General features: G+C 39.5%; 2 long non-coding RNA genes across 3 annotated transcripts; both read right to left on the reverse strand.

Annotated features, from left to right (window-relative positions):
• Nucleotides 1-6,038: 6,038 nt before the first annotated feature.
• Nucleotides 6,039-9,661, reverse strand: LOC134223269 (uncharacterized). Its single transcript, XR_009982502.1, has 3 exons — nt 9,338-9,661; nt 6,252-9,274; nt 6,039-6,165 (listed from the first exon to the last, which is right to left on the reverse strand). It is a non-coding gene; the product is annotated as an uncharacterized LOC134223269 (long non-coding RNA).
• Nucleotides 9,662-12,981: 3,320 nt separating this feature from the next.
• Nucleotides 12,982-13,848, reverse strand: LOC134223272 (uncharacterized). Of its 2 annotated transcripts, none has more exons than XR_009982505.1 (3): nt 13,587-13,848; nt 13,360-13,526; nt 12,982-13,299 (listed from the first exon to the last, which is right to left on the reverse strand). It is a non-coding gene; the product is annotated as an uncharacterized LOC134223272 (long non-coding RNA). The 2 variants fall into 2 exon arrangements; XR_009982504.1 differs by having other exon boundaries at nt 12,982-13,312.
• Nucleotides 13,849-14,118: the final 270 nt, after the last annotated feature.

A 14,118-nucleotide genomic window follows, 5' to 3' on the forward strand; every position in this document is an offset into this window, starting at 1 on the left:
ATGTCCTGGATCATATGTTTCGAATCAAAACAATCACGATGCTACGCACACCAACATATCCAATGATAGATGGAACTGAAAATGTTTTTTTTTATTCAGGGTTCGGGTTGGCACTGACCCAGGTTTAAAAACGAATTCGACATAAGTTTGAAAGTAGGCCAAGTTCCAGTAGGAATGTAGTGCTATGGAAGAAGAAGCTTGCGATGCACTTGCGAGACTGACTGATTCATCGAAACCGATTGCTAAACTGTTAGCAAGTTTTCAATAGTAAATATTATCATAAGTATTGTAACAGTAAGTATTGTAAACTCGGTTCGTGGAACTGCAAATCTCTCAACTTCATCGGGAGCACACGCATACTCGCCGATGTGCTCAAGGACCGTGGATTCGGCATCGTAGCGCTGCAGGAGGTTTGTTGGAAGGGATCAATGGTGCGAACGTTTAGAGGTAATCATACCATCTACCAGAGCTGCGGCAGCACACACGAGCTGGGAACAGCTTTCATAGTGATGGGCGACATGCAAAGGCGCGTGATCGGGTGGTGGCCGATCAACGAGAGAATGTGCAGGTTGAGGATCAAAGGCCGGTTCTTCAACTTCAGCATAATCAACGTCCATAGCCCACACTCCGGAAGCACTGATGATGATAAGGACGCATTCTACGCGCAGCTGGAACGTGAGTACGACAGCTGCCCAAGCCACGACGTCAAAATCATCATAGGAGATTTGAACGCTCAGGTTGGCCAAGAGGAGGAGTTTAGACCGACTATTGGAAAGTTCAGCGCTCACCGGCTGACGAACGAAAACGGCCTACGACTAATTGATTTCGCCGCCTCCAAGAATATGGCCATTCGCAGCACCTACTTCCAACACAGCCTCCCGTATCGGTACACCTGGAGATCGCCACTGCAGACAGAATCACAAATCGACCACGTTCTGATTGATGGACGGCACTTCTCCGACATTATCGACGTCAGGACTTATCGTGGCGCTAACATCGACTCTGACCACTATCTGGTGATGGTTAAACTGCGCCCAAAACTATCCGTCATCAACAATGTTCGGTACCGACGACCGCCGCGGTACGACCTAGAGCGACTGAAGCAACCTGATGTCGCCACTGCATACGCGCAGCATCTCGAGGCAGCGTTGCCGGAAGAGGGTGAGCTCGATGGGGCCCCTCTTGAGGACTGCTGGAATACAGTCAAAGCAGCCATTAACGACGCAGCGGAGAACAACGTCGGGTATATGGGTCGAAGTCGACGGAACGATTGGTTCGACGAAGAGTGCAGACAGATTCTGGAGGAGAAGGACGCAGCGCGGGCGGTCGCGCTGCAGCAAGGTACCCGGCAGAACGTGGAACGTTATAGACGGAAGCGGAGACAGCAGACCCGCCTTTTCAGGAGAAGAAACGCCGCCTGGAAGAAGCGGAGTGCGAGGAGATGGAACAGCTGTGCCGTTCTCAAGATACACGCAAGTTCTATCAGAAGCTCAACGCATCCCGCAAAGGCTTCGTGCCGCGAGCCGAAATGTGCCGGGATAAGGATGGGAGCATCTTGACGGACGAACGTGTGGTGATCGAAAGGTGGAAGCAGCACTACGAGGAACATCTGAATGGCGCTGAGAGTACAGGCAATGAAAGTCAAGGCAGCGGAGGAGATGACTACGTCAGTTCAGCGGACGATGGAAGCCAACCAGCCCCCACCTTGAGGGAAGTTAAGGATGCCATTCAACAGCTAAAGACCAATAAAGCAGCTGGTAAGGATGGTATCGGAGCTGAGCTCATCAAGATGGGCCCGGAAAAGCTGGCCACTTGCCTGCACAAACTGATAGTCAGAATCTGGGAAAACGAACAGCTACCGGAGGAGTGGAAGGAAGGGATTATATGCCCCATCTACAAGAAAGGTGACAAACTGGAGTGTGAGAACTTTCGAGCGATCACCATCCTTAATGCCGCCTACAAAGTGATATCCCAGATCATCTTCCGTCGTCTGTCACCATTAGTGAACGAGTTCGTGGGAAGTTATCAAGCCGGCTTCGTTGACGGCCGCTCGACAACGGACCAGATCTTTACTGTACGGCAAATCCTTCAAAAATGCCGTGAATACCAGGTCCCAACGCACCATCTGTTCGTTGATTTCAAGGCGGCATACGACAGTATAGACCGCGTAGAGCTATGGAAAATTATGGACGAGACTGGGAAGCTTACCAGACTGATCAAAGCAACGGTGGATGGTGTGCAAAACTGTGTGAAGATTTCGGGCGAACACTCCAGTTCGTTCGAATCGCGCCGGGGACTAAGACAAGGTGATGGACTTTCGTGCCTGTTGTTCAACATTGCGCTAGAAGGTGTCATGCGGAGAGCCGGGTGTAACAGCCGGGGAACGATTTTCAACAGATCCAGTCAATTTATTTGCTTCGCGGATGACATGGACATTGTCGGCCGAACATTTGCAAAGGTGGCAGAACTGTACACCCGCCTGAAACGTGAAGCAACAAAAGTTGGATTGGTGGTGAATGCGTCAAAGACAAAGTACATGCTTGTGGGTGGAACCGAGCGCGACAGGGTCCGCCTGGGAAGCAGTGTTACGATAGACGGGGATACCTTCGAGGTGGTCGAGGAATTCGTCTACCTCGGATCCTTGCTAACGGCTGACAACAACGTTAGTCGTGAAATACGAAGGCGCATCATCTGTGGAAGTCGGGCCTACTACGGGCTCCAGAAGAAACTGCGGTCGAAAAAGATTCGCCACCGCACCAAATGTGTCATGTACAAGACGTTAATAAGACCGGTAGTCCTCTACGGACATGAAACATGGACAATGCTCGAGGAGGACTTGCAAGTACTCAGTATATTCGAGATGGGTGCTTAAGACCATCTTTGGCGGTGTACAAGAAGACGGTGTGTGGCGGCGAAGAATGAACCATGAGCTCGCCCAGCTCTACGGCGAACCCAGTATCCAGAAGGTAGCTAAAGCCGGAAGGGTACGATGGGCAGGGCATGTTGCAAGAATGCCGGACAGCAACCCTGCAAAGATGGTGTTCGCTTCCGATCCGGCAGGTACGAGACGACGTGGAGCGCAGCGAGCGAGATGGGCAGACCAGGTGCAGAACGACTTGGCGAACGTGGGGCGTATTCGAGGATGGAGAGATGCGGCCTCGAACCGTGTATTGTGGCGTCAAATTGTTGATTTAGTGTTATCTGTATAGATGTAGACTAAATAAATGAAATGAAATTGTAACACACTGTAGTCGGTTTTCACGCGGAGGATATTGGCTGCGTAAAATAAAACAACGTGAAAAACTGCGTAAATCCCTAAATATGTCTGAATAAACCGCGGAAATCCAGGAACTCGTGTGAAAAAATATTGCATAAAAAGAGATTCCTGTCAAAAAAAACCGCGTAAGAAACGACTTCAGTATGTTGGATTACCAGATAGGGTGCGACGCCTCGGTGTCGATGAAGATGTGCATGAAGCACATTATTACAGTATACATCGGGTATGAAGCGTTGACTCTTCCTTGATCGCATGGTCCAAGAAAATTGAAAATCCATCCATTGGCGTACTTAACTAAGAAAAAATTCTAGGGGGGGCTAACTTTTTTCTATTCTTAAGGATCCGTCAGACGTTGCAACTTAGATTAATAATACATAGATACACCACTCAAGGTGAACATCGGGCAACAAACTAGCAGCGCTGTTCACACAACTACCGGTCATTGGGTGAACTAGTTGCTCCCTGCTCATTTCACGCTAACAAGAAACAAATCGAGAGTACTTTTTCAATTGAGACTATTTGTTGAAAGGATGTATTTAATTTTTTTAATGTCGAATTTTGGAATTCCTATTGCAAACGTAGATTAGAAGCAGTTCCAGCATAACTTCTGTTAATTTTTTATTTACACAGGTTGAATTTAGTTTAGCACTAGTCTAAACCCCAAAACACGTAGTTTTACACTGTGTTACTTTACAGTTTTGCACTTGATTCACCAATACAACTATGTTGGAGTTGTCAAAACCGTATGGGTGAAATAAACAAGTAGAAGGGAAAACAATCCACAAAAAAACACAATCGTTCTATAGCTAGTACAAAATACCTAAGAAATTTGTTTGGCACATTTCAGAAATTTCAAAAGGAGTTCTTTCTGGAATGGTTTCAAAATTCTTCTGGAATTCGTTCGAAAATTCTTCCATTGATTGTTTTGAGAGTTCCTTAAGGAATTATTTTGGGAGAAGTTCCAGGAATTCATTCAAGAATTTTTCCAGAAAATCATTATAAAATTCGTATAGATTTTTTTTCGTGAATTCTTTCAGAATTTTTCATGAAATTTCTTCGGAAATTCTTCCAGGATTCTTTTCTTGAATTATTCTATGTATCCCATGTATCCTTGTTGAATTCTTCCAGGAACTCATTGGAGAATTCTTTCAGGCATTCATTCATAAATTCTTCAAGAATATTCCAGGCTATGTTATAAATGTCATTGGCATGTCACTTGACTTATTTATTCAGAGCTTTTGTAGAAGCCTGACTCACTTCATAATTTTTATGAAGCCATAATCCTTGAGTAGCCCAATATTTTTGTCCAAAAGTACATGGCTCTAATACTAAATCTGTGGTTAGAGAGTGGAATCTCTCCAAAATGTCACCTGTCATTTGACATAATGTAATTTGAATTACATTTTGCCTCGCGCCTCAGATTACGATTTAATTGCTACAAGCTCGTCATCATTACTGAACTGTTGTCTATATACTTTTGAAAAACTATAGCTTAAAAAAAAGTTCTAGGAAAATTATACAAATGAATGAAAAAGACATTTTACAAGGAATTGATGGTTGATTTTCAAAAGTAATTTGCAGAAACAGCTCCTGTAAGATTTTCAGGAAAACACCATTTAGACATCTCAGGAATATCTGCAATATTTTTAGAAAAAAAAAATTATGAATAGGAATATCAATTAACCACTTGAGCTAAACATTTTACCTCGTTTTATTGTCTCAGTCAACTCTTTGACTTATTTGAGGTTAACTTCCCAAAGAACTCAAAGTTTATGAAGCCTCTAATAATTTAAAAATCCAAAAAAAAATGAAAAATAGGTTAATTTGTGAACTAGCCTGATGTTGGTTCAAAATCGAACGAATGTTCAGCCAAACCTAAAGAACAACATTTTGACGATTTTTAGTTTTAAATTTTGAAAATAGTAAGAGACGTCAAAAAACATGGGTTCTTTGGGATAATTGACCTTAAACATATCATCGGTTGAGCGAATAAAAACAAGAAGGGTCAATTAGAAATCCGGGAGAAATCTTAGGTACATTTTGCTGATTGGAAGCCAAAATACATGAGATAGGCCGTTTGGCCCGAACTCACAATTGTAACCAACCAGGATGAATGAAGACTGCATTCCTTCTCGAATACAACCTGTTGTGAAGAAATCGGATAATGCTAAGTACCCAAAAGTGTGTCTCAATATGTTTCCATATATGGAAATTTTGAACTATTGTACTATTTACTACATGCGAGTTGTTATGTTATGAAATCTGATATGAGTCCTAGAGGTTTAAGTGAATTTTATTATATTTTGAGTAGCTTTAACTTCAATTAGGGTAAATGGGTTTGACCGTGCAAGTGTTAAATGTCAATTTGAATTGTCAAATCAAAATGCGCCCGACTGTTCTGTTTCTGAATGCGCACCCCACTGTGTTTAGTTCACCCAATGACCGATAGAAGGTTGTTTCCTGTGGATTACAAGCAGGGATGCCGCAGTGAGCAATCTATGTATTAATTATCTAAGGTTTATGTTATGTTTGCCTTACTAATTTCATTAATCAACCTTATGAAATTCCATAAGCTTGATTTATGAAATTCTTACGATATCAATATATTTTTATCCACTTTTAAATATGATTTTTCCCAGTAAAAAATAAAGTTATTTCAGTGAATATGTAATTATAAAGTTTCATTCTGGGAGTTTCAATAGATTCCCAACTTTATTAATATCACGAAATACAAATACATTTCAGTGTCCTATATAATATTCCAGGATCAAACTCAGGAACTAAATCAGTAAAAAAAACGTTGATTAGCAGGCCAATCTTCACTGGCCGTATCGGCCGAGGAATCTAGCTATCCATCTTCAAATCCTCCAAGATAAGTAAACCAGGTGCTATAAAAATAATTGGAATTTATTATTAATCAATAAAATTACAATTACAATTAATATATTGGGATAATTTATTCGAGCATACTCACTTATTTCCTTGTAAACTACTCAAACCGCCTCGATAAAGCAGTGCAATGCATGTATTTAGCTATCGTTCCAGAAGCACAGAAATCAGTTAAATCGTGTCCCATATTCGTGTCGGTAGCGGGCATCTTCCACTGATTCAGGCGAGATTGTTAACTAGTAGAACTGGTACCAGCAACGTCGTTTAAGGACCATGGTGGTATCTATATGTTCTTTACATAACTCCATTTCCGACAAGTTATTTTGAAGAGTAATTTTTAGTGTCGTGACCAGGCATCCTCGTTCCGTGCTTCATTTTCGCGAATAGCACCACCTGCGATGGCTCGACGCTCCAACCAACATAGAGCGCTGACTTGTTGTCAGAGCAAAGGACTTGTCCATGGATTCAGGACTCATGGAGAAGAAGGAATTGCGGAAGAAACCCAGAAAGTATAAAACTTAAAGAATTCTTTTGATATGTGTCATCTTGTGCTACCATCCACCCGGAAGAAGTAAAGTAAGCATATCGTTGATGCAGTTTCGAAACTCAACTAAGGCAACGGCAAAAGAAAGGTCGCTGGAGAAGTGGATGCTGGAATTTCGCCCTCATGGAACAAGAGTCGACTATGCGCTCGCTGGAAGCGGCAAATGACGTATTGTAGAACAATGAGGATGATGACTTCCATGATGAGCCCACTTCCACGGACGTGAGAAAAAGTTTCGTGCCAATTATGCACACTTCTCCTGTCGATTGAATGTTTCGATTCGAAGAGTTAGGAAACGCCCATCGAATTTCTTGGTGATAATGATAAGAAAGCGCGCCATGAGTGAGAGAATTCCTGTCCTGGAGAATGCTGTACGACTGTCTTAGCTGCTTTGCTCTATTGTGACTATTGTGTGTGATATACATTTTAAATGATTTACTGTAGTGTGTACAATTCCCTCTAGCATATTTTCAGATGGGAAACATTCTCGGCTATCTGGGCACAAGATGCATGGCATTCAAGCAGTTGGCGGCAATAAAAAAGCTTTCATTTAATTACTGTGGAAAAGCTTATAGAACACTAATTTGGAAAGCTGGTCATGTTCCAGTTGGTATGAAGTTATTGAAGGTGAAGAAGACTTCTCGCTTAATTTTTCAAAAGTACCTAAGCAACATTTTTTCATGAATTACATAATTTGAATATTGCAATCAACAGACCAACATTAAAGCACAGACAAACAGACATAACACTCGTCGAATTTCCATCGTTCACTGATTTACTGGTCGATTCAAATAATTATTAGTTGGCCAATCGATCACTCGTGGCGCGCATATCGGTTTTGCTCTAGTTTGACGTTTGCTCACTACCGCCATCTGGTTCGTGATTTGCCCAACTAACTGAAATCAACAGATGTCGTTAGTGTTTAAACGACGATGAATTTGATGAGTGGATGTTCAATGTGTTATGTCTGTTTGTCTGTGATTAAAGCTTTTGATTGAAGTACTCAAATTAATTCATGGAAAAAATTTAGGTTCTTTTAGGGTCTTTTGAAAAGTTAAGCGAGACTTCAGTGTGTCCAACTATTTTAGGATAAAAATAGTTCTATTAAAAAAGGATTCACAAAAGCAAAACACGACTCATATTCCATTCAATTCCACCATTTGATTATAACTTTTCAGATTCTTATTTCGACATGAAAAGCATGGCCATCTTCGGTGTTTCGCAGTTAATTCAACCTCTTATAAAATAACTCAAGTCTTGAATTCAAAGTCAAAATAAACTACATCAATAAAATAATGAATAAAATCTTTACAATATGCAAACATTAATTCTAAATTGCTTTTACACAGAACCAGAATGGATTAAACAACAACATACCTGGCTGGATAAATTCTCTTAATAAACCATTGCAAAGCTATCTCAATCAGGTCCCGGTCCATTCAATTTGAGAGCGGAGTGGGTGGAGGTATAGCTGGCGTTTTTGATGGTGGTGGCCCAGAACTCCATCTGCACAGTCATCAACCCTGCTGCTGCGTATGTTTGTCCAGTAGATCCAAATGCATGTCCAAGCGGGATATTTGAATCATAAAATACTCATTCAATTATTAGCACCACAGATCCTTTTCTTGTTCAATCAGATGCTGAATAACATTGAGGTGCGTATTTAGTTTGACTTCATTTGCTTTTCACTTAGTTCTCCGTTTCCGAATTTTAGCAACTAAAAGTTACGCAGATTATTTTACAATGAGCTGATTGTTCTTCCAATATGTAATAAAATGTCGATGATTCCGTTAATAAAGCAACCAATTGGTGGATTGCAGAAACCACAAAAAGTAAAATTGATCAAACATTCTGGAGCGTCGAGCCATCGCTGGTGGAGAATTGTGAGTCCTGAAACCTGGACAAGTTCTCCGCTCCGACAACGAGCCAGTGGGTGACAAAGGTCTCTGCTGGTCGGAGTGTCGAGCCATCGCTGGTCATGTTATTCACGACGATGAACCGCGGGACGAGGATACCCGATCGAGACAGTTAGATCATTCAGTTCACGATGGAAGCTATTTGCCAGGTGGTTGATGTTTCCAGAATGTTTGTACAAGATTACTTTTTGTAGGTGATTGTTTCTGTAATCCATCTGTAATCCATTTGTTGCTTTATTATTGGAATCAATGACATTTGATTATTGGAAGAGCAATCAGCTCGTTGTAAATTATTCTGCGTGACATGTAGTTATGCTAATGATTTATTGAGGAGCTGATGATTTGAATATTCCGCTTGGACAGGCATTTGGATCTGCTAGACAAACATACCCAGTCGCAGGTTGATGGCTGGACAGATTGAGTTCTGGACAGCTCTACCACCAAAGAAAACGCCAGCTATACCTCCACCCACTCCGCTCTCAAATGGAATGGACCGGGACCTGATTGAGATAGCTTTGCAATGGTTTGCAAAGGCGATATATACAGCCAGGCATTTTGTTATTCAATCAATTCTGGTTGTGTGACCATTGTGCCCAGGGAGCCAAGATTGTTTCCCATCCGAAAAATATGCTAGACGGATTGTATACACTACAATGAATAATTTAAAATGTGTATCTAGTTAAACCCTGAATAACAAATGCACAAACTTACCACACTATAGTCTTCCGAATGAGCTTGACTTTCAAGTTCGTCACAATAGATCAAAGCAGCTACAATTTTCACCAGTCGGACAGCACTCTCCTGGACAGGCATGCCCTCATGGTACGCTTTCTTACCACTTTCACCAAAAAAGCAAAACGAAGTTGTGCTTCATAGAGATTGGTTGTCAAATACATTGGAACTTGTCTTTTCATCCACCTTCTCCTTCCGGCGATCCCAAATCGACAGTAATAACGTCGTCATCATCTTCACTGTTCAACAATGCGTCATTCACCGCTTCCAGCGAACACAAACTAGGATCTGGTTTCATGAGGGCCAAATTCCAGGACTTACACTTCTCCAGCGACCTTTCTTTTGCCGTTGCCTCAACGATATGTTTGCTTTACTTCTTCCGGGTGGATAGTAGCAAAAGATGATTCATATCAGAAGAACTCGTAAAGCTCTATACTTTCTTCCGTGACTCCTTCACCATGCAGAATTCTTCAAATCCGAATTTATATATTTCTTCAAAGGTTTCCGATTGCTTGATTTCCTTTCCACTACATATTACGCTGATGCTTAATTTGTCGACGTTGATCAACAGTTGCTGCAGGCAACACAGATTACACTCGTTCGGAGTGAATCATTGAATGATTTTTTTTCCGCTTGCTGTGCAATTTATGATGAATGACAAGGCAAAAAGTTTAACGATGGTCTTTTGCTGGGAGTCTTTTGCATTTCAGGATCCATGTCTGGTGATAAATGTGGAAGCATACATTTAGTCACATTCAGATTCAGTAATAGTAAATTCAACATTAAACTCACCGTTCCAGGAATAGCCGCCAGAAAAATCTAGTGTTGGTCATCTGTCATTGAAACACCAGCAGTAGATCAACAAACACTTGTTCCAGGGCTGCTTCCATCGAGCATTCCGGCCGAGATTCCGGAATCGAACTCTTAATATCTTGAGACCGGTACAATCGATTTTCTCAAATGGGTGAACAACCTTGGGATCGGGTTTACTGACGGTCTGTAGCTAGAGATACGAGATGGGATTATTTGATGTGACAGGAAAACAACAATTATTCAGCAGCTTCCAACCTCTGGTTGTTGCTGCATTCGAACGGATTTGCTAGAAGAATCACAATTATGGTTAATGATAAGAAGACTGTTTTTATGCTGAAGCAATCAGTGAACCACATCTGAATTCAATCCCAGCATTTCTTGACTATATTCTTACCTGTATCCGATACCAGAAATTCGATTTAAAACGTTGCTAATGCTAAATTATTTGAATAAAATATGATCAGTCGGGAATGAAAATTAATGACAATTGACAATAATATTTTCCCGTGGATGAACACTTGAAATCACATGCTGCTCCATAAGACTACCTTATGATTTTGATTTATAAGGATAAACATTGGAATTCATAAGGCATATCTATGAAATTAATACTAATGATTATGATTTTCATAGTAGCGTTATGAAGCGACTATGAAATGAACTTCTGGTGTTTCATAAGGCATAACTTATGAAAATCCATATTTTATTTCAGCCAGTGAAGGTGCAGCGTGCAGTAAAATTCGTTGTCAAAATGTATCATAACGTTGAGATCGTACTTCATCAGAAATCTGATAACATTTCATGAATATTCATATCGTTATTGCAATTTATTTAGTGGTAAAGATGTAGCGATGTTCATATTCGAAATACTTTGTCAAAGTATATCATTGCGTTGATATCATACTTTACATGAACTGTGATAACGATTCATTAAGATTTATATCATTTTTGTGAACAATTTAGTGTAAAGAAATACAGATAAAATCATTCAATTTTAGATAAATACCCAAGTAACGATTAAGCCGTAAAAAGCGACTTTATTTCGGTTCTATAGTCGCATAAAAACTTGAACAACAGTGCTAATAAGATTTTAATTATATTTTAGTGCTGCTCAAAAGCCGCTTTTGGCGAATTATTTGGCTGATATAGTGCTTGCCCCTATCAATTTTTCCACGCCTATGCCAAAATGTCAAAATTTTTAGACGAGTTGGAACCGGACGAAAAAAAAAAAAGAAATGAAAAATAATTGTTTGCGTTCTTTCTTTTTTCTTCCCATTGGGATTCGATGATTTTTTTGCTTATTATATTTAATTCCGGGATTGAACGCTTGAACCATACTGTGTTCAGGCTTTGGTTCAGGTTTGCTGCTTACTTTACCATCTGATCCATCACGGATTTGAATGAGTGTATTGCTGGGAAGGGATAAAAACAGAAGGATTTCATCTGATGTCTTTGAATCAAAGGGCGAGAAACTTGGCGAGAAAGCATTGGAAATGAAAAATGAATCATGTGTAAATAATTGGACGGAACTTTTTTTTGTATTTAAGAAGCCTATCTAAAGGTATCTTTTAGGTAAAGATCAATAAATATATTGCCGTAGAACACATTCACAGCTCATACAGCATTTATCCGGCATGGTCCATGCAATGTGTTGTAGACTATTTATGATTTACAAAAAAATGTTTCTAATGCGAGTGAAAGAGACAGGTTATAAATTTATAGGTGTGATTGTAATTGATTCTACCAAACGTCATAGATAGTAGCTCTAAATTGGTAATAATAATTCCCTTATTCGGCATGAATCCACAAGGCTTATATCAAAGCGTTATATACCGATATACGGCTTCTTTTGATGCTTGAAGTTTATACGGCTAATTAGCACTTGAAAATCATATATACAGCTTATAAGCACTGAAATGTTGTTTTATGGTTTATATAAGGCTTATTAAAGTGCTTAATGGTTACCTGGGTAACTTTGAAGGAGTTTGACGAATGGTTGGCCGGGGTATTATAACTAAATTACGGCTCAGGCTCATAAATACCGTTTGGTGGGTTTCTCTTCTAAGCTCGCTCAAAATTACGTATACGGAATTATCTGTCGCGTTGCGGTTGAATTTCATCATCGGTAGCATCCTGATTAATCCTGCCGCGGCATCATTGCTTATTTTATTCGTAGTCCAGGTAGTTTCAAGGAACCATTTATCCGTGTGCGTCGATCCTGGTTTTCGGAGGCGGCTTGATTGACCGACATACATCATCGATTCTCCGGCATTGCCTATATAAAGCAATATTTCAAACTTATGTTCTGAACGCAAAAGAAGCGTGGACAGGAGAAATATTTGTTCGGCACAACTTATCTTTCACGCAAGTAATGCGCGTTTACCATCATCGCCATGCATTTTTAAATTTAAAATAAGTTTTACATTTAAATTTAGTGAGCACTTATTTTACATGCTGGAAACGAACTGTCAAATCTGAATATACTAGAGAAAATACCTTCGCGCAAATCTTAACTAGTTTTATTTGTATGCTATGATAGTATAAAATTTAAACTGAGCAATGCATAAATCTCATTATTACTAAAATAGTATAGATTTTATCCTATAGATGGTTTCAATAATTTCTTAGTGTACATTTTATTTATGAACAACACCGAGGAAATTTTCCGCATATATATGTGATGTGTCAAACGAGGTGTCAAACTACATAATTTTTTGCAATTTGTTCTCACAAATATCTTTTATGTTTGAAAATAAATAAATGTTATTAGGCTTCCGACTAATAAATAGCATTTGTTTTGGCTAATGAAATTCATGTTCGCGACTCATAACTTTTATAGTACAATCGGAATAAAACTTATATTCGTAATTGATTTAATGTATTAATAATGATTATGGCATGCAATTAAGAAAATAATACAAATACTAATATTATATATATAATTTTATTAAAAAATAAACAAATTAAATCTTAGATGATTCCGCTTCATGGGATGAAGTGCTGCGATTATGATGATGTTGTCACAGAGCTCCGGATCCAACATGTAGTCACCAGAGCCACATGGCAGGATTCTCGTCTCCTGGCGTACATAATGGCCACGTTGCTACCGCTCTACATAGCCGTAGATCCTTGCGGAAGATACTACCTATTAAGTTAGTCGTCTCTATAATTTACATGGAAGAGCTAACTTATATCAGTGAGTGGATGTCCTTCGTGGTGGACGAAAAGGGTGATGATGTCGATGAACACAATGAAAATGGAGGCCTCCATAATTTTCCTGACCAGCAACTCGTTTTCGATGGGATTGCATCCTCCCGTTAGATGATTTTTAGTGCTTGGCCAGATACGAGCGAAGCTGAAATAATATATTCTATTAAAGCCAAAATAAACTAACAAATTCATAAGTAATAATTACCTTTACTGACAGAAAACGCTATCGAGAGAAGATAGCGCGGGTGTTGTAAACTTATGCTCGGGCGGTCAAAAAAGCTTGCTGTACAGAGCATCCGACCAGCAGACCGAAATCGAAACCAAAACATGAAGATTATTAGTGAAAGAATATAATTCTCAACTATAAAAATTCAACAATATTGATTATGAGAATACATTTATACATTGCAATGGTCACCTATATATGAGGTATAAACTTCCTCATAAAATATAAGGACTTTGTTATGATGTTTATGTTTGCACTCTTAAAAATAATGAATGACTTATCCAATAAATTTTATTTGTTCCACAGTAATAAAATCCAAGTTTGCAATTTTATTGGTGAACCAATTCTATTGTTCTTCTATTGTACCAATAAATTTTCCTTATTGTTGTTCCAATAAACGTACAATAAAATCTATTGACAGAAAAATGTTGACATTAGAATTACAATAAATTCTATTGTAATTGCAAAAATGTGTCCGAGAAATAAACGTTTTTATTATTGTTACGGTAAC

This window comes from Armigeres subalbatus, chromosome 3, assembly GCF_024139115.2.
Source record: "Armigeres subalbatus isolate Guangzhou_Male chromosome 3, GZ_Asu_2, whole genome shotgun sequence".
NCBI classification, from domain to species: domain Eukaryota; kingdom Metazoa; phylum Arthropoda; class Insecta; order Diptera; family Culicidae; genus Armigeres; species Armigeres subalbatus.